The following is a 22,221-nucleotide window of genomic DNA, read 5'->3' on the forward strand; positions in this document are numbered from 1 at the left end:
GGCAAAAAGTTGGGGGAAAACAACTCTAGGGTTGTTAGGTCTAAACAGCTGTTTTTTCATTATTGCTTCTTAAACTTTAAATTAATATTTATATGGATAATGAGAAAAAGAGGTGTGGGGTCTCAAAACACTCCCCCTATGCAATTTGAATAGGGCATTTTACATTGTAAAACTAACAAAGGAGCAAAATAGAATAACATCACATTTGGCAGAAAGCTAAATATTTACTTTTAAAGTGTGCAGTTTGTGATTAGTGTAAAAAAGTTCAGGATGGATAGTCTTTGCAGACACCTGTGAGAGGCCTACAAAACTGACCATTTGAAAAACATGTGTGTATCTGTATGTCAATAGGGCTGTTTTCATTTTCCCATTTCAGTTCTGCAAGACCCAGCATTCTTGTTTTAGCAAAGTAATCTATTTGGCTGATTGGTATTGACAGCACAATTTTTTTTTTATGTTGTGTCTCTCATTAGAGGTCAGTTGGGCTGTGTCTCTGTGTCTCTCTAAATTAAAATAAAGACTATAAAGGGGCAGAATAGGTGCCCTCTGACCCTGTGCATGGTGTGCCCTTCTCACTGTTCCTCTTATTGCGGGGTCACCCATGGGACTCATGTGGGTTCCAGAATAGACCTCTTTTTTTTCTTTTTTTTTAACAGTTCTTTATTGAGGTATTTATAGTTTTTTAAGCCAGCCCACCCCTCATCCCCCCACACGACCCCCATGCAGGCATTTTCATACAATATATACATACATTGTCAGGTGTAAACATATTGACAGACAAGTTCAACATTAAATGATTCATATTAATACCAGTAGGTTTGGAAAATGTGTTAGTCGCTTTTTTCTGTCCACCGTGTAAGGGGGTCCCATATTTCTAAATCTTTCTTTTTCTTATTCATTCCCTTCTTACTACAGATAGCTATCTCTAGACTATATGTTGCTAGTAGTCGTGCCCACCGTAGCTGGAATGTTGGCGGGAGTGAGTCAAGCCAAACCGATGCCAGAGAAATTCTAAACACTGCCATTGAAACAAACAAAAGTCCTTTCACTTTATCTGGTCGAATATCCCTGTCTACCCCTAATATAATTTCTGCCGTTGAGATTTCTATTCTTGTTGCAAAGATTCCTAAGAGGAAAATAGAGATTTCCCGTCTAATGGGGTTGAGTGTTTTGCATGTAGCAAACCTGTGTATTAGGTCTGCTTCGGGCAGCGCGCATCATGGACATTGCATCCCTCTACCCGTACTCCATTTGGCTATTCTCTTGGGGGTATAGTACAATTGGAAATAGGTTTTATAGTACTGAGCTTGCAATTTGGTCGACATTAATAGAGATTGGGAAAGTTTGAAGGCCCTCTGTATTGAGGTTTCAGGTATATCTAATTTGTTTTGCCATTTACGGATGTATTTATCCGAGTCATCAGTAGTTAAATATTATATATTTCCCCAATTTTGACTCTAGTATTTCCAACAATTGATTTGATTGTCTTGATTCTCCGGAATGCAATTCTGCCTCCCCCTTTTTCATTATAGAGTCTCTTATTTGTAAATATTTGAAGAAATCCCTATATTCTAGACATAATTACATGTTTAGCTCTTCGAATGAGCTAAAACTAATTGAGTTATAAAATGATCCAAATTGAGTAATGCCTGATCCGACCCATCGCATTATACATGCATCCCTAAAAATCTCTGGGAGGTTGTTATTTCTGTGCAGTGTTGTATAGTAGGAAAACCTTCCAATACCCAGAAGTTTGCGTATATTATTCCATGCACTTTAAATTCCTTTTAGGGTTTTGAACCAAACTTTTTTAAAGCGGAAATCATATGTCAATCTCCAGAGATGTTCCCCTATTTCATTACCTAGGATAAGTTCCTGTGAAGTTGGTACCCCCTCTCTTGATCGGGCTCCCATTTTGGAGTTAAAAGTGCCCTGCTATATTTGAGTATTGTGGCCCACCAGTAAGCTTTAAAGTTAGGTAAGGCGAGACTTGGTAAGGTGATGTATCTATGTGCTCTTCGTGACCTGCTATCACCCCCAAGGGAACGAGAAAAAATATTATCAATTTCTTTGAAAATCTGTTGGTCAAACTTTAAGTAAATAGTTCTAAAAAATATAAGAATTTGGAAAAATAGCATTTTGATTAGATTACATCTGCCAACGATTGTAAGATGTAAATTATGCAATCTGCTAAGGCTCTTTTCTGTTTGTTTCAAGAGTGGGTTTAAATTTAGTTTAACCAGGTCATTTAACTATGAGGTAATATTAACTCCTAAGTATACAGCATTGTCAACTACGCGGGCATCATTGTAATTGCTTTTGTTGTTAATTACAATCTTGGTTTTATTTTGATTCAGTTTGTAGCCAGAGATTTTCCAAAAACTGCTTGCTTCTTCTTCCATTGAGTTAACTGCTTCTTCTGGGTTCGGTGTGACTATTGCTAGTTCATTAGCATATGCTAGGGTCTTAGTTTAGGTGTCCTCATAGGTGTTGTAGCTATGTTGGTTTCTAGCCTACGGATGAACGGATCTAGAAATATGGCGAATAGTAGAGGGAAGCATGGGCAACCCTGCCTTGTCCCTCTGGTCACTTTTATGCTATTTGAGAGTTCCCCGTTGATCATAACCACAGCTTCCGGATCAACATACAACCGCGAACCGCGTTAATAAATTGTTCCCCAATTCCACTCCTTGACATAGCTGTCCATAAGTATTGCCAGGATTCCCTATTGAACGCCTTTTCTGCGTCCAGCAATATAAGCGCCATAGGGGATCCTGAAACTTCTGCTATGTCAAAGAGTGTTATCACCCTCTGAATATGATCACTGGTAGATCTGCCCGGTACGAATCTGTGTTTTCTGGCTGAGATAATTGTATTCATTACTGGGGCAAGTCTACTAGCTAGCAATTTTGAATACATTTTAGAATCACTATTTATTAATGTGATTGGGCAATAGGCCCCTAGTTCTGTGGAGTCTTACAGCCTGATTCATCAAGCCGAAATCGGCTCGCAAAGGGCCAGATTCTGAGAATCTGGCCCTTTGCGAGCGCTATTTTTGCATTTGGGATTCATCATCCCAAATGCAAAAATCGGTAATAGCGATTTCGCTATTTTGCGAGGAATTACATTTAAGGAATCTCTATTTGAGATTCCTTAAATGCAATTAATCATCCATTTAAAAATTGCGAATTTGCAATTTCGGCCCGCTATTTACCGCGAGGTCAAACCTCGTGGTAAATAGCGAAAACTTAGAAAAATGCTTTTAAAAGCATTTTTCTAAGCTGCATGTTGCACACACACATGTCCTTTGGACATGTGTGTGTGCAACACCTGTTTCAATTTGCATTTAAGGGGTGCTACAGGGTGTCCTTTGGACACCCCTGGCACCCTTTAAATCGCTATCTTATTTGCGATTAGCTAATTGCTAATCGCAAATAAGGAATACTCCCCATTCATTCCTATTGGCCTTTTGGCCCATAGGAATGAATGAGGAGTTATTCTTTATTTGCGATTAGCAATTTGCTAATCGCAAATAAGGAATGTGTAGGAATCGCATTTCTTTATGCAATTTCTACATGAATCCCGTTTTGCAAGTCCTTAATAGCGATTCGTTATGAATCGCTATTAGGGGCTCGCAAAACGGGAGAATGATGAATCAGGCTGTTAGTTCTTTTTGGGGAATACACCAATTTTAGCACAAGCCCAGGATTCTGGTGGGCACCCTCCTTGGTAACCATGAGTCATTAGTTTTGTTAAGATCCCTTACAGCTGCTTGTGGAATCTAGAATAAAATTCCGTAGGGATCCCATGTAGACCGTCCGCTTTACAGGTGAAAGACTGTTTATTGAGAGAAGGATTTCTACCCATTGCGGTATCTCTGCCAGAGTTTCTTGATCGATTTGCAGAAGCTGTATCCCCATAACTGAGTCTGATATTCCTCAATTTTAAATTGGTTTTTGTTTGTCTCAGTATATAATTCCTCATAGTGGGTCTGGAACGCATCCCTAATCTCTTAAGAGGATTGTGTAAGGCCATTAATGGGGTCCCTGATCTCTTTAATCAAGTTTTCTGAGCTTTGCTGTCTTGTTCGGACTGCTAGATGATGTCCTACCTGCTTAGTTCATAGATTTTCTCTTTATTCAAGGTGGCTTTATGTATTGCTTTTACTGTAAAGATCTGTTATTTTGTTCATTGCAATGGCTACATCTCTTACTGCACCCTCAATGTCTGTGCCCCCCCGGACTGCTCTTATAAGATATACCTCCTTTGAGTCCAAATTCTCCTGTAGATTTTTAAGGTTTTGTTTCTCCTCTTGGTTACTTTTAATTGAGAATCGAATAGTTTCCCCCCTGATTCCCGCCTTGAGTTCATCCCAAACCATTTCCAACGGAGCAGTACCCAGTTTATACCCAAGAAATTCTGGGATCCAATTTTTAATGTACTGACAATAGGTTTCATTTAACAATAATGCCCTTTCGAATGTCCATCTACTGTGATTGTATTGTATCTTCCCTGTATCAATGCTTACTATTAGGGGATTGTGATTTGATAGGACCCTGGGTAATTGATCTATAGAGCACTTTGGGGCCGATTAGGATTGTGGTTTTCCCGCATTCTCCGGGCCGGCGGAAGCCATCGCCGGCCCGGAGGATGCGGGAAAACCGCTGGGGAGGCACAAAAGACCCAGCGCCAAATTAGGATGGTGGTGAGTCTCAAAATAGGTCCGCAGCTTTTCCGCCGTGGTCGCCTTCCGACCGCGGCAGAAAAGCTCTAACATGGCTGGCGGTGTCTCTCAGACACCGCCAGCCATATTAGGATGGCGAAAAACAGATGCCTTTCCGCGGCGGATTCTTTGCCGTGGAAAGACATACGGTGAATTCTTTGGGGGCCCGTTGCGGGCCCCCAGGGTGAGTGGGGGGTGCACATGGGGGTACCTATTGTACCCCCCTGCATTTGCGTGCACGCAAATGCTAAGCATGCATATTTAACCTTGCAGTGGGTGCTGCTTCAACCAGCACCCGCCGCAATGTTAAATATTGAGGATGTGACCCCCAGGCTGGCGGTCACATCCTAATTGCACTGGAGAGACCGCCGCTGCACCTGCGGACAGTCCCTCCTCCTCTAGGGTGGTGAACGGATGCAGGTCCGTCTGCCATCCTAATAAGCCCCTTAGTTATGATGGTATGGGAGGCAAATATGTAACCTAGCCTGGCAAATTTAGAATGTGGGTGAGAAAAAAAAGTAAAGCCGGGATTATTTGGGAATTTCATCTGCCAACAGTCCTAAATCCCATGTGTGTTGCATAGTACCTCTAGGGCTCTGAATACTTTTGGTTTCCTACCCTGATTTACAAAATTGTGCCTCGATGACCCGTCAGATGTCAGATTTAGGTTAAAGTCACCACATACGACCATTGGGGCTGGCCAAAGTACTTATTTGTTAGACATAAATTCCAAGAGGTCTGGATTGTTTGTAACACACCCATACATCAAACAGATAATTAATTTTTTGTCCGGCACCGTATAGACACTCCATAATAGCCCACCGTCCCAATTTATCGGCAGCTGATCGTGTAAATTGGAGCCCCCCCTCCTCCTGCCAAAATAGCCACCCCTCGTGTTTCATTTGTCTGAGTTGTTGCCGTGAAAAATCTATATTCAAGGGTTTTCAAGAGATGTATTAGGGACCCTTCCACATGTGTCTCTTGAAGACAAACAATATCTGCCCCAATTGATTTGAGACCTATTGCTGTTCTCTGTCTTTTTGCGGATAGTTGAGACTGCAGATATTTATTGTTAATATTTTTAATTTAGCCATTCATATGAATATATTCTGCCTTGCCTAATTTTGAAATTTCGCCTATTCTAGTATACCTTCTTTTTCTGAAAATCTTATCTGTTATGAGTTTAGATTCCAGGACATTGGTCTTAATTAAAGCCCTGTCTAAGTTTCCTGCCATAATTCCATGCCTGTGGTCCCTCCTATTCCCCCCTCCTCTGCACACCCCCTACGAAACCCTGAACCCCCTCCCCAGCGACCCACCCTCTGCCCACATTGAGGCTTCCTGGTTCTGGAGGAACCCAGGTGTGGGCATCGGGGTGGTCAGCGCACCTCAGCCCGCCCCGCGCCCTGATCCCTGTTTCCGCGAAGTAGGAGAAGGAAGGGAGTCTACTTTGATAGATGTTTCCCAATACATTTTTTTCAAATAACCATATATAAAATAATATTATGATTGTTTTTCAGTCTTTTCTTTCCCCTCCTCTTCCCTGCTCAGCCCCATCCTTTTCTTGTTCTTCTGATATTATCACTAGTGGTTTAGTTGTAATGTAGTAGTTATGTTTTCTAATTACTCTGGTTATTTTTATTTTTATATTTGTCATTCCCTGAGTCTGAAATTTCCTTTAGATATGCCTGTGCTTGGATTTCACTGGTAAAGCTTCGTGTAACTCCATTAAAAATTATCTTTAGTCGTACTGGGTTCTGTAGATAAACTGCAGCGCTGAGTTGTCTCAGCCTCCACCTTCGTTCGACTGTGGCATGGGCATAATCTGGTCGGGTAAAGAATATGAAGCCTTTATGCTCCTTTTTATGAGTAGGCCGAGCAAGATCAAAAATTGCTTCGCGCAAGAGAAAGTTTTCAAAATATACCAGAATCGCCCTTGGATATTGTGCTGGTGCTGATGTGGGAGGGTTAAAGGAAAGTGGTGAGCGCGCTGTACTTCTCTGTCCATTTCCCAAGATTGCAGTTCTGGAAAAGCTTCTTTAAGCAGGGAAGTCATGAAGCCCCTTGGGTCATTCCCCTCTGCTCCTTCTGGAATTCCAAGAAAGCGTAAGTTGTTGCGCCTAGCTCTATTTTCTTGATCTTCGACCTTCATCATCAAATCTTTTATGATTCCCCCCTGCTCTTTTCACTGAGCTTGGAGAGTGGAGATGTCTTTCTCAAGGTTTTCGGTACGTAGTTCCACCGATGCCATTCTGTCTGAGGTCTCCAAACAAGTGTGACCCACTTTTTTAATTGCTCCTCAGGGGGGGCACATCCCTCCCTGAGGGAGGGTTATGCTTGCTTTCCAGTGCAACCAACATTGTCGTATTGCTTATGATCAGTCCCTTTGGTATCTCCCGAAGAGCATAAATTATGATCTGATTCGGTTGTGAGATTTAAAGCCGGGTTCTTCCGTGTGTAATCGATCTGATCTGTATTACTCCCCTGATTTGTAATATCTTCATACATTAGTTTGCTTTGTCTTTTTTGTATTTTTCTCTTTTTTTCCAGCTTCTTTCTTGTGGTGGTATGTTGCAAAGACTCGTGTGTTTTCCTTGCATTTGGATCTGGGGATTCTAATGACTCAGCACTTGATTGCTCTAGTCTCTGTGCCTCACTTGCTTCACTTGAGGTAGAGAGGCCTGTTTCGTATATTTCAGAGTCTCAGTCATCAGAGGAAACTTGGAGCTGAGATTGAGATTGTGATCTCTTAACAAGAGAGATAGTTTTTTCTGAGGGAGAGGAGGGATTTGATAGTAGATTTTGACTTGAGTACATGTGCTCCCCTGTACCTTTTTGTGACAGATTTATGTCTGACGTTATCTCCAAAGTGATCTCTGGTGCTAGTGCTACAGTGCCTGGATCGTGATCTGGGCCTATATCTGACTCAACGACAACTGCTTTTGTATCCGCAGTATTTTCCTGAGCGGGGGATGAGACTGGGATTACTGAATTCACAGCGGGTCCTAGCGCCATTTCCGCTTCTGATGTTGATTTGTGATTTCAGTCACTCCTCTGACTTTAGTTATTTGGTTGCCGACCTATCTAGCAGAGCCCTCCATCTTTCAGATTTGGTGGAGATGTTCAATCCTTCCCTGGACAGCGGGGTAAAGATGTTTGAGATCCTTGGTTGAGACTCTATTGAATGCTCACTGCTTTTGGCTGACGACTTTTTTTGAAGTTTTTATATGTTTGGAGTCTCTTTGCTTTTTTAGCAAGCAGTTCAATTTTATCGCTGCCCTCTATATCCATATCCACATCCTTATCTTTATCTTTGTCTTTGTCTTTGTCTTGGTCTTTATCTTTGTCTTTGTCTTCATTTTTGTCTTTGTCTCTCTCTTTGGCTTGGTCTTTACTTTTATCTTCTTTGTTTTTTAACCCTCTTGTCTCAGGTCGTCTCTGTGTGCTCTGTGTGTTCAATAGTTTTGGTGATTCTTGTGAGTTCTCGCATAATGCCTTGCATAATGCCTCGGACTGATCGCTGGCTAGAGCGTGTCCTGACCCCCTCTGTCCCGCCATTCTTACTTGTAATTGAGCTCATTTTTGTTGAAGTCCATGTTCTTTTTCCCCCACCGGCTCACGATAGGCCTTTACATGCAGCTTGACACAACACCCTTTCACAGCCTTTGGTCTTGCCCTGGTCCGTAACCTACTACAGGTTACTTGGATATTGTTCGTGATGATCGTGCTGTTGTGGATGCTGTGGATGCTGTGGATTCTGTGGGGCACTGGCTGATTGCAGGCGGCGGTTCTGGCAGCCTCGAGGGCCGAACATTGTCTCCCCTGCGTTACCCCTGAAAACGGAGTAGCGCGAGCCAGCAGAGGAGGCAGAATAGGGCAGGCTGAGCTGTAGGACGTCAGGCTATCGGGGGCATGAGTCAGCGCGGCAGCCGCAGCGGAGATAGCAGAGGCAGCTTGATCGGCGGAGCGGTGACGGAGATCATTCAGCCCTCCGGGAGATACATACAAACACAGCCGAGTTCAACCCTCCTCGCGGCCTGATCCAAATATCAAGGACATAGGACATCAGTTATCGGATGTCAGAGGCCATTGGATGAGGGTGAAGTAACAACGGCCGGGGTCAGCAGGATGCTTGTAGATTACGGCTTGTAGTGTTTAGGCGAATATTGCAGTGGTTGCTCAGCCCAGTATGCCAGCATTCGGCGCTCTGCACTCCGCACTCCGCACTCACTCGGCACTTGATCGTTTGATCACCACAACTCACAGAAATAGTTTTAGAGGAATAGTCAAATGTTCAAATGGTCAAAATATCCATTGTTCACTCATCGGATGGACACATCAGATGTTTACAGGACGGGATACAGGGTCAGGATCCACGGAGCGGTGCTCTTTCCGCCGATCACACCAACGCCATATTGCCCCTCTGACATCAGAGATTAGAGAAATTCAATCACAGAAACTAAGGTGGAGAATGGACCTCCTATATTCCTGCAGTAGTCTCACAGGATTGATTAAAATGTAAAAAGTAGGGAAATGTGGAGTGGGGCTCGTGGCTAATGACAACTGAGTTATACTAGATTGGTCATATACAAATGAAGCTATTTTCTTAATATTTGAAAACCTATGTATAACTCCAATTTAACCTTGTTAATTCAGTGCATTTCTAAGTATTTTTAACAAATCAAAACTACATTACACATTTATATCTCCACTTGAACTGTTTATTTTGAATGCTGTTAGACACCTGATAGAAGGCCAAGTAGGTCTACAGGGAGAGTCATGAACTAAAACACATCATCCCATCCAGCTTAAAATACAAACAGTAACAAGCAAAGTTTAAAATAAGCATGCCCTTGATTGAGAAATGAAAGAGAAAGCCATCATTAGTTGCTTCAACCAAAATAAAGATTATGCAAATGGAATAACTTACTGATTGTGATCAATTTCATTTTGGGAAATTTAGCAAAAAACAAGAAGGTCTGTTTACATAAATGCACCACGGGGACTGATTGGAGAACATGAGTGATGGTGATGCTGTGCACTCGTAGCAGAATCTCAATTATCTATCTGTTTTGGCAGGCAGGATGGTTAGACAGAGTCAAAGGTCAGGGGGAGTGGCAGTGATTTGGGTGGGTTTGTACAACTGATGTCCATTAAGCTTTAACTGCAGGAAGTGGCCCTAGTCTGTATCATGAGAAGAGTCTGAAGTACATGGGCTGCCCATCACCTGCAGCCCGCCCCCAGGCACATCCTGATCTTTCTCCAGCCTGAAAGAAGTTCAGTGAGCTTTCAGTGCAGGATGTGGCCACAGCCACAGTGTGGCCACTGGTGTCACTCTGTTCCTAAACTGTATCTTGAGAGGTTTTGAAGTACATGGGCTGGCCATCTCCTCTGTCTGGTCCCAATGCACCCAGAGTGCTCATGGGCTGGGAGCAGCAATCTTTGGTTAGACTGAGTTAGTCCTGAAGCAGAACACACAAATGTGACACCATCTATTGGATCACTCTTGAAAACATCATCATAGCATTTCCTCCTTCCTAAACTCTTCCAAGTCTTATGTTTGAAGCCTTGAGTTTGAAATTAATGCATTTCAACATGTGCCACTGACTGAAGCAGAATAAACTGACCTCTTAACTTCAATAATACATTTAAAGAAAGCATGAGTGCATGGTCACCCTGCTTAACCTCCCCTAATGTAATTTTATTCATAGAGCTAAAATGAAGTTAAAGTCAAATACAGACACATTTGTCCCGAGAACTGCTATCCATTCAGGCCTCTGGGTTATGAATATAATTGCTGTACGAGGATACAGATCCTTGGGGTTTAGAGTAAAAAACAAAACACCAGTATTGAGAAGTATTGAAAGGAAAGTCATGTCCAGGAGTTAGGATGACATCATTGTTTATTGATTGTATTTATGCAGTTTTATTCACTATTCTTACTCAACATTGTCCAGCATGATGGACTACTTTGATGTTTTACCAGCATTTCACTCCAATTATAAGGGAATTATAATATTTTTAAAGACAGTACATCATTGGGAAATGACAAAAAAATCAATTTGACACTCACCTGAGCTTACTTTTTCATCAGTTTGCTTCCTGTAAGTCTACTATTCATTTACTGAAAGATTATATTTTTTGTTCTTTGGGAGCTTTTAAAATGACAAAATATTTATAATCAGCTACACTGTACAAAGTTTCTTTTTTACGAGGATACATGTAATCTTCCTCAATGGCAAAACCAGCCCCCTTGAGAGCATCCTTCAGAATATCCTCATCCAAGCAGAAAACAGGAAACGTGTAGTCACCACACATGTAAAATGTTGCATATAATTTTGTAATCATTATCAGATGTCCTCCCGGATTTAACAGTGAAGAGATGTTTTCAAGAGCTTCACAGTAGGACTTCTTGTCTGTGACAAAGTGCTCCAAACAGTGTGCCAGGAGCAGACAGTCAGCCTGGGGGTGAATAATGGGAGACAAAGGGTTACAGCTACTGACATCAAAATTCAGGTCTCTTTTGACTTTTCTTTGTAGCATCTGTTGCTTCTCCGTCCATTTTTCACTAAAACATTGAGATAGAAGGTGATTAATATGTTTTCAATTGTTGACTGACTCATTTTTTGTAATGCAAAGATTACTATCATCATAGCTGTTATGCAAAAATGTATAAATGTTTTCAAGATGGCTGCTGCCAGAACCTGTGCTGTGCACTTTCTATCCAACAGTTGATGGACAGAATGCAGAGCAATGTCATACATTCCCCCCAGTACAGAGATCTGGGCCTAAATCCATCTTTTTTTGCACTCCACACCACCCAGTTCAGACTTTGGTCTTAAGCAAATCAGCCTTGACCCTGAGCGTCAAGGGAACAGTCCAGCCCGAACTGCCAAGCCATGTCTTTCCTAGATGAGAATTAAGCATCCTAGGACCGGTTTCTGGCTATCAGCCTTCTTCAGCCTGGATAGCTTGACTCCAGTGGTGTGGAGAGCATGGGATTCACATCTGAGCATACCCATCCCACTCGGGGTGACAAATGTAAAACCAGCAATTGATGGACAGAATGCAGAACAATGTCATACATTCACCCCAGTACAGAGATCTGGGCCTAAATCCATTGTTTTTTTGCACTCCATACCACCCCAGTTCAGGCATGGCCTTATGCAATCAGCCTTGACCCTGTGCCTCATGGGAACAGTCCAGCCCAAACTGCCAAGCCATGTCTTTCCTGGACCAGAATCAAGCATCCTAGGACCAGTTTCTGGCTTCAGCCAGGATAGCTTGACTCCAGTGGTGTGGAGAGCATGGAACTCTCGTCTGAGCATACCCTTCCCACTCGGGGTGACAAATGTAAAACCAACAGTTGATGGACAGAATGCAGAACAATATCATTCATTCACCCCAGTACAGAGATCTGACCCTAAATCCATCATTTTTTTTGCACTCCACACCACCCCAGTTCAGACATGGCCGTATGCAAATCAGCCTTGACCCTGTGCCTCATGGGAACAGTCCAGCCCGAACTGTCAAGCCATGTCTTTCCTGGACCAGAATCAAGCATCCTAGGACCGGTTTCTGGATATCAGCAGTCTTCAGCCAGGATAGCTTGACTCCAGTGGAGTGGAGAGCATGGGACTCACGTCTGAGCATACCCAACCCACTTGGGGTGACAAATGTAAAACCAACAGTTGATGGACAGAATGCAGAACAATGTCATACATTCACCCAAGTACAGATATCTGGGCCTAAATTCAGCATTTATTTGCACTCCACACCACCCCAGTTCAGACATTGCCTTATGCAAATCAGTCTTGACCCTGTGCCTCATGGGAACAGTCCAGCCCGAACTGCCAAGCCATGTCTTTCCCGGACCAGAATCAAGCATCCTAGGACCGGTTTTTGGCTATCAGCCGTCTTCAGTCAGGATAGCTTGACTCCAGTGGTGTGGAAGGCATGGGACTCACGTCTGAGCATACCCATCCCACTCGGGGTGACAAATGTAAAACCAACAGTTGATGGACAGAATGCAGAACAATGTCATACATTCACCCCAGAACAGAGATCTGGGCCTAAATCCATCGTTTTTTTGCACTCCACATGATGGATTTAGGCCCAGATCTTTGTACTGGGGTGAATGTATGACATTGTTCTGCATTCTGTCCATCAACTCACTTTTAGAAACCATCTATATTACCCGCCTAGAAAATTGTTGCCTAAATATCTTCTGAGAAAGTTCTAGTCCTAAATATTGTTAGGTTGCCTGTTTTCAGTGTGTATATTTTGTTGATCCATATAAAACACAAAGGTGACCGATGGGAAACTTAGAGATAGATTGTAATAAATGGCATTAAGGCCAACAAAGATCTTTAAGAAATGTATCAATGTTTTTAGAAAAAGCAAAGAGCAACCACATAGAGTGTCTACAAAAATCCCATCATGATACAGCCCCAGCGGTTTCAAACTATCATTGGTTGATATCCTTTAGTTTAGTCTAAATTCTCCCAGACCTTTTTTTGGTATAATATCCTGTGGTGAAATTATCAAGTTTCTGCAAGGGAACTTTTGAAAAATGTCTACCTGCCAGCCATCTGTTTGTTTGACAATATTACCTCTACTATGTCATCACGTTTTAACGTTAATTGAGCCTTTTTGTCTCACCTCCTGTTTTGTAGAATTTCATGGGATATCCTACACCAGAATGTATAGCCATTCTCCTGTCATTTGGAAATTGTCTTTAAGCACAGTCCAGTCCTATATTTATAGAGAGTTAGTTTTGACGATGAATCCCCTGTTTTTGGGTGCAATGCCCCTACAAGACATGAAGACTCTGGATACTTTAACATTGCTAGCCATTGCTAAAGTGCATGTGCTCCCTCCCTAAAACATGATCAGTTTGGTTCATCTACAATTGGCCTATTTAGTTTACCTAAAAGTCTCTAGCACAGTGCACTAAAGGTGCACAGGTTCTGTTCATCAAACGTTAGTAATGTATGGTCCAGGGAAGACATGGCTTGGCAGTTCGGGCTGGACTGTTCCCATGAGGCACAGGGTCAGACTGATTTGCATATGGCCATGTCTGAACTGGGGTGGTGTGGTGAGCAAAATAACGATGGATTAAACCCAGATCTGTGACTGGGGGTGAATGTTTTGCCAATGTGCAACAATCTATGCATCAATTGTTGTTTTTGCATTTGTCACCCCGAGTGGGACGGGTATGCTCAGACGTAAGTCCCGTACTCTCCATGCCCCTGGAATCAAGCTATCCTGGCTGATGATGGCTGATTGCCAGAAACCAGTCATAGGATGCTTGGTTCTGGTCCAGGGAAGACATAGCTTGGCAATTCCGGCTGGACTGTCCTCATGAGGCACAGGGTCAAGACTGATTTGTATATGGCCATGTCTGAACTGGGATCGTCTGGTGAGCAAAATAAAGATGGATTAAAACCCAGATCTGTGACTGGGGGTGAATGTTTTGCCAATGTGCAACAATCTATGCATCAATTGTTTTTTTTGCTTTTGTCACCCCGAGTGGGACAGGTATGCTCAGACGTAAGTCCCGTACTCTCCATGCCACTGGAATCAAGCTATCCTGGCTGATGATGGCTGATTGCCAGAAACCAGTCATAGGATGCTTGGTTCTGGTCCAGGGAAGACATAGATTGGCAATTCGGGCTGGACAGTTCCCCTGAGGTACAGAGTCAAGACTGATTTGCATATGGCCATGTCTGAACTGGGGTGGTGTGGTGAGCAAAATAATGATGGATTACACCCAGATCTGTGACTGGGGGTGAATGTTTTACCATTGTGCAACATTCCATCCATCAATTTTTGTTTTTGCATTTGTCACCCCGAGTAGGACGGGTAAGCTCAGACATGAGTCCCGTGCTCTCCATGCCACTGGAGTCAAGCTATCCTGCCTGATTAAGGCTGATAGCCAGAAACCGGTCCTAGGATGCTTGGTTCTGGTCCAGGGAAGACATGGCGTGGCAGTTCGGGCTGGACTGTTCCCATGAGGCACAGGGTCAAGACCGATTTGCTGGAGTGGTGTGGTGAGCAAAAACCCTATGGATTAAACCCAGATCTGTGACTGGGGGTGAATGTTTTGCCATTGTGCAACATTCCATTTATGAATTGTTGTTTTTGCAAGTAATGCATCTGCAGCACTGATTGTGCAACCCACTTAAGTAGCCCTTTAAATATGTCTCAGGCTTGCCAATGCAGACTCTGTTTGTGCAACTTTATTGCCATGTCGACTTGCGTTTTAAAATCCCGTGCCAAAACTTAACCCCATCCTTTTCTTACAACTATGGCACCACCAAGGTAGACCCTATGTAGCCCATAGGACGGGATTGGGAGTAAGTAAAAGGTAGGGCATATACATTTTAGTTGTACATATACTGTCAGTGGGAAACTCCCAATTAACTTTATTTTCTCTGCTTTGAGGCCTACAATTGTCCTGCGTTAACATTGGAAATTCCTTGTTACATTTAATCAATGACATTTCTGATTGAGAAAGAATAGACTTTTCATTTTTGGTACATATGGATTTGTAACAAAAATCCTCCATTAATAGTAACGTTTGATTTAATATTATAGATTTAAAAATACCACTCATATACAGTTGGCATTTTTCTGCTCTTCACCTCTGTGTGCCTGATGCCTTTCTATGATACACATCTGGGGTGGGTAACAAGCTGGCTTGTGCATTTCTTCCACACAGCCACATGCAAAGGTTGCTTAGGTGTGTCTGATGGGCCATTAACATACTCATGAGTCATTCAGGGAAGGATGGAGGGAGGAGCTTACACACCTCATTGGGCTTTGACATGCTCCCACACAAAGGATTGCTTAACTCCTTGAAGTGAGTCTGGAGCCCACGCCTGGAAGGTAGGATTTTTTGCACTTCAAAAGTCACTCTTTCAAGTGTCCCACACTTCAAAGGCACTACTGGTTCTGAGAGCTGGAGCATTGCCCCTGCCCTACCAACTAAATATAGTTCTGGGCCTGTGGATACTCTGGCAGGAAGAGGTCAACTAATGGACTTTCATTGTGCTGGACTTCTTTGGAAGAACTGCTGTGGCTTACATGCCTGCTGCCCTCTCTGCCAGGGTAAGATGGTTTGGACCTACACCACTTGAACTCCAAGTGTCTCCAATGATTTGTGTGCTTGTTTCTTGTTTTGAAGTCTCAGGGCCATCAAAGAATGTCAGCAGCACTTCAATAGCACCTCGTCTCTGCCATCTGTGAGTCCTACCCTTCTAAGTGGTGCTAATCCAGTCCTGGGTGGTTGAAGTAGGTTATTTGTGCTGCATCTTCAAAATCCGTGCATTGTCATTGTTGCGTCTGCTGGAACCTGCACATCTCCGGCACAGATGCTTCACTTGCATGTCTTAAATAATAAAGTATTACCTACATCTGGTGCTGCACGATGACGACACATCTCCAAGTGAGCAGCTCAAAATGCAACATCGCCCACAAATCCTAGGGATTGAAAGTGACACATCACCTCCCTATTCCTCGCATCTCAATGTCAATAAATCCTCAACAGAGGTACCTTTTCAGCAGGACAAGGTTGGTCCCTGTATCCTACCCATGCTCCATTCTGATTTTCCTGAACCTTTGGATTGACCAGATGGCCCAAGTTGACACTTTATGCTTCTAAGCTCTAAATTTGCAGCTATTCTTTAAAAATTCATAACTCTGGTTCTTCTTACTGAATTTTTGTTGCTTTTGTAACATGTTTCGGATTAAATTAGGCTCTGGTTTGCTAACCTTGTGTGGATTCTTCTCTTTTCCTTTCATTGTTTCACTGTTTGAAGTGTTGCTCTAATACTTTGTACATTGCTCTTAAGTTAAGCCTGACTGCTCAAGCTACCAGAGGGTGAGCACAGGTTAATTTAGGGAGTGTGACTGAATTACCCTGACTAGGATTGTGGTTCCTTCTCTGACAGGGTGTATAACTCTGCCAATTTGAGCCTTAATTTCTAACAGTCTGTCAATCTGTCAGTCTGTCTGTTTGGGGTTTCATTAGAGAGATAGGTTTGGGAGTTCTAAGACTGCCAGGTATTATATTTCACACTACACTTAGTGTCTAAACTTTGACTGTGTATGGAGAGGTCCATAAATTGTTTTTATTGGTATGATTTTAATGTCAAGCAATTAAAATAAGAGGTCCACACTACAGAACGTAAATGACTTTTATCATTGACATGTTTCAACACATGATGAAAATGTGGATGTTAAAAAACATGCACTCATCTGGACCCTCATATTTCCAAATGATGGACGGGCAGGTCATACGACAGGTGGATGTTTGACTGCAAGTACAAGTGCTAGATGTCTAATCCAGTGAAAAAGCATGCCATCAAGCAAAGAGACTAGAGTCATAACATGGTAATCTCCTAATACCCTAAATATTCAGTAGCCAACAGGGGAGGTATATTTATTTTATGTGCACTGTAAAGTAAAGAGGAAGGCAGCAATCTAAAACATCCTCTTCTTTCCCACTTGTGTGAAACTGTTTTTGCACAGTCTGAGCATATGAATTTAGCAGTATATATACTGGTACATGTCAGAGTGAGGGACTAGACGAACATTTTTAAAATCAAGATCTGGAAATGACTTGGTAAGGCATTGAAGCTATTCTACGAAGTAAGTTATGACAAAACAGAACGAAGGTTAGCCTAGTGAGCCGTTGTTTTATCACCAAAGCTGGGTAACTGAGTTGTTGAATCCGAAGTATAGCACAGAGAAGATTATTCGCTATTGTATTCCTTCTTTTGCAATTCTAACTGAGATGTTAAAAACGTAATGTTTTTTAAACGTGTCCCCTTGTAATAGGAAAGCAAAGCAGGGATGTGTTAATGTGGAACAAACTCCTTACCCACTTCCCTGGAGATCACAAATCATCTTCATAGCATGACAGTAATCCATGGCATCAGGCTCATTCTTCCACCATTTCTATAACTCTTGGATGGACTTGTCATCTGCGCAGGCAAAGGTAATCTCGTTGAAATATTCACAGATTGGAAGAGGGTAGTGGGCATAGGGCCCAATGGAAAGAACAATTACTGAGTCTCCTTTCACCTGACCTGTTTAGAATAAACATTTATACTTCAGTGAATTAAAAATCAGAAAACTAGAAAAAATGAAAATGTCCAGTACAACATCATATCAATTCAATTCAATTCATAAAGCTTTATTCGGAGCATAAAAAACATGTCCATAAAAGCACATACAATTACAGATACAAACATTTCATTGATTAAAAAAGAAACACATAATACATTTGTTATCCAGAGGGCGATGGAATAAATAGTTAAAATGATTAAAAGCACATACTTTTCCTGGCACCAATTGCCTTAAGCAGGAAAGTAGCCGTAAAAAAGCAAATGTCCGGATGGTGCAAATTAAAAAGCAGTTTCATAGAGTCAGTAATTGTTCTTACTCCAAATCTTTTCAACATGGGCTTTAAGAAGATTTTCCGTAGTTAACTATACAATTGGCATGATAAAAGAAAGTGCGTAGTGCTCTGTTCTGCATTATTATCACAAGCACAGGGTCCAGTAGGACGCATTTTTACATTAGGGCACGCAAACCAGATAATGTACTGTTCCCATCCTCATTCTGGTTAGTACAAACTGGTGCGAAACTCCGGTCACCTGTGTCAAGTAAGGATGAAATCCAGTAAAATCATTCATGCTATTGTACAGCTTACATGTAGATAGTTTAGATTCCTCCAAAGCACGCCTCTCTATGCAATAATTCAAAAAAGTAATTTTCAAATTTGACTTGGAGATATCAGAGGCACAGTATCGATCATAGGTCACATTAAACCCAAAAACCTTTTGAAAACGATCGATAATGTATTTGATCCAAGGGATCTTTAAGTGCTGGTCCAAAGAGAGGCAATCCTCAATAATGGCTCTATTCAATGAGGTGCCATCATTCAGCCAAACAGAGCGCCACAGTAATAAGGGTCTTAACATGATCATATCATTCAGGAATTGAGTCCCTGTTTCCTTATGAACCAAGTTGTTGGAGGTAGATTTGGGTAAGCACAGGAGCCTTTTCAGGAAATTATTCTCCTCCACCTGTAGACTCCCGGCTGGTGACACACCCCAAATTCCAGCCCCGTAAAGGGCCGCAGAGAGACATCTAGATTGAAAAAATTTTAACATGTCCATAATGCGTCTATTCCCCAGCTTCTTGGCAAATACAAAAACCCCATTAGCACTCCTGATCATCTTTGTTTTAACAGCTTTATGTTCAATATCCCAGCTACCATTTTTAGAAAAAGTGATCCCCAAATAACAGAAGTTGTCAACTTTTTGAACCGGTTCGCCTTCTATAAAATAATGGGAATTAACTTTTGTTTTAGCTCGTCCTGGCCCGCACTCCATCACATAAGTTTTCGACCTATTAATCACCAGTTTCCTACTTTTGATGAACTGCACAAACCTGTCCATCAAGCGTTGGAGACCCAGGGGGGTCCTGGACAGCAGCACGGCGTCGTCCGCATAGAGTAACACAGGAATGTTAAGGTTGTTAACTCTAGGTATGTCTGCCGTAACTGTCTGCAGAACAGAATCCACCTCATTTATGAAGAGTGTAAAAAGTAGGGGTGCTAAAACACTCGTACACTCCCCATTGGGTCCATACCGAACACTGGTGCTAAGTTTTTCGTACAGGCGGGCCAAAAGGTAAACTATACCTTTGGGAGCTCCCATTTCAATCAGTTTAGCCCATAATATAGCGTGGTCTACCATATCGAAAGCGCTGCTTAGGTCAGCAAAGCATAGATAAAGTGACCCTTTTTTGGCCTGGGTATATTTCCCTACCAAAAGTTCTAAATTCAAGCACTGCTCAATGGTGCCACGACCTTTTCTGAACCCAAACTGACTGTTAGTTAAAATCTCATTGGCCTCTGCCCATTCCTCTAATCTGACTAAAAGGACCCGACTCATAACTTTAACAGATGAGTCCAGTATGGATATTGGTCGATAATTTTTGGCATCGCCCCGGTCACCTTTCTTATAGATAGGGACGATAATTGATTCTGCCCAAGTAGACGGTATTTTACAGCTAACTGCTGCATTGAAGATCTTGACCAACAATGGGCCCCAAATCTCCGGGGCGGTCTTATACACATCTATGGGTACCCCATCAGGTCCCTGGGCCTTCCCCCCCTTACTTGCTCTTATACTAACCATGACCTCATCTATGGTGATATTTAAGGCAGCGATGGGCCAGCCTTCGCCATAGGAGGCCGGTCTATTACCAGAGTCAAAAATAATGGAAAAATGTTGAATCCATGATTCCATGCTCACATTTGATGTGAGCTCTGGCACCTTCTCGTCCTTAAGGAATGGGCTATTCACCGTGGTCCAAAACAAAGTACAATTCTTTAGTTCTGCTGCTTGGCTGAGATTGTCCCATGCTTCCTGCTGGAGTTCAGCCTTTCTGCGTTTAAGGATCAGTTTATAATCCTGCCTAAGTTGAATCACCAGACTCTTATCTCTTGGTTTGGCTGCTAAGGCCTCTTTAAGGTCCCTCCGGGCATTAGAACAAGCATGGTCAAACCACCCCCTTTTTTGTCTACTCTTGTGCCCTACCTCTTTAGTGAACTTCTTATTGATGGTTGAATTAATTCTATCGAAGTGATCAATACTGGCAGCCACAGTTTCATCCTGTTCGAGGATTGCCGTAATTTCCATCAAACAGCTATTGATGATGGAATCAGATGTTATATCGGCTTTTTCTCCTTTCCACCTCAACCTGAAACCATTTGGTCTATGGGGTTCGATATTGACAATAATACCCATATCGAGTGTGGGGACAGGTTTCCAAATCATGGCTTCAGTAATTAAGCAGTTATGGTCACTTAGCATTACATCAACCACCTTGGGCTCTGAGCACATGGGGATTAGGTTAGAGGACATGCACATAAAATCAATAACAGTATTGGCCCCCCTCCCTTTGAAAGTCGGTATACTTTCTCCCAGGTCGTTCTTAGCATTTTCCATGATTTCCATGTCATAATCTATCAGGAAGTTGTTCAGGGTTTCTCCATACAAATGATGGGGAAAATGAACATCAGCATCCCCTGAGCGATTATAGACACCACATAACTTCTAAGATGATAAGGGACAAACTGAAATATTAAAATCCCTCACAAAAATAAATTCATAAACGCCATTAAAATTTTTCACAAAGTTACTCAGTGCATTATCTAAATCATTAATTGCTGTGTGCCTGGTGCCATCAAATATATTATTGTAGAAATTAATCAAAAGTATATTTCTACCGGCTTCTTGTGCTAGCCATAAAATTTGGGAATGAGCCCCCACTATTACATGCGTTTTCACCGAAATAGGTAACTTGACTGAAATCAGAACCAACAGCCCTCCTTTTGCTCTACCATGGGGCGATGCCAAGGCAGGAAGTTCATAGGATACAAAGCCATCACTGCCCTTAAAGTTTTTGCACCAGGTTTCCTGTAGGCACATGATGTCAAATAAACTAGTAAAATCTTTCCATCCTAGCATATCCTCCTTGGCCATCAGGCCTGCAATATTCCAGCTGGCGATATAACAAGTTACCCTTTCCCTATCATGGCTGGCAATAGGCGTTCCGTCATTAAATACGGACATGTTATCATCTGAGTTAAAAAGCTCTATGTTATATATTAAATTCTCAACTTCTCCCCCAACAGACATACAATCTACATTCACATTATTAACCAGTTCATTTGCGGGCATAGTTAACTCTCCAATATTATTACTGTTTACAATTCTCACAAGAACCGGATCAATCTCATGTCAATCATTTTGGTCCAGGAAACTCAACGACTGGTACCTATTCTGGATTGGGACTTGGTAAACCATCCCATTAACAGGTGACAAGGTACTATCACAGGCTGATAAAAGATTGGGAGTGTGTGTTATAAATCTATTCCCGCCAGGGGCAGAATTCAACATGTGTATCGGCGGGATAGGTGTACCATCCTGGAAACCGGGACAAAAGGTGGATAACCCAGGTCTATTTACAATAGATGGATAATTGATATTGTTCTTTGCCCCCTCCCAGCTACTAGCAGAAGGCAACCTGTTAAGATGGTTATAGAAATAGCCCAATGGTCTTGCAACGACATCTGTCTCCGACTGCGTGAGTGAGGCCGCTCTGAGTAGGACAGTCGCAACATGTTGCGGATGTTTAAAATTAATAATCACGCAGTCCCCCCCACAGGTCTTCCTAGTATTACCAATCCAATTGACTCTTCTGATAGAAATAATTTGATCAGAGTAGCCAACTGGGTAACCACAGTGGCGGTTAAGCCATGAGGTTGTTTTATTTTTTAGAGAATCCACCGACTCTTGGGTATACGGGGCCTGAGTTAGAGTCGGGACATTAGTTAAAACCACAACATAGGGTACACATTCAGGGGGAAGGTCTACTGGGCGCCTACATATCCTTACAGGTACCCCATTAGTCCC

General features: G+C 42.4%; 1 pseudogene; it reads right to left on the reverse strand.

Annotated features, from left to right (window-relative positions):
- Positions 1-10,855: 10,855 nt before the first annotated feature.
- Positions 10,856-22,221, reverse strand: part of LOC144752088 (nicotinamide N-methyltransferase-like) — a 54,572-nt pseudogene continuing 43,206 nt past the window's right edge.

This window comes from Lissotriton helveticus, chromosome 4_2, assembly GCF_964261635.1.
Source record: "Lissotriton helveticus chromosome 4_2, aLisHel1.1, whole genome shotgun sequence".
NCBI lineage: Eukaryota > Metazoa > Chordata > Amphibia > Caudata > Salamandridae > Lissotriton > Lissotriton helveticus.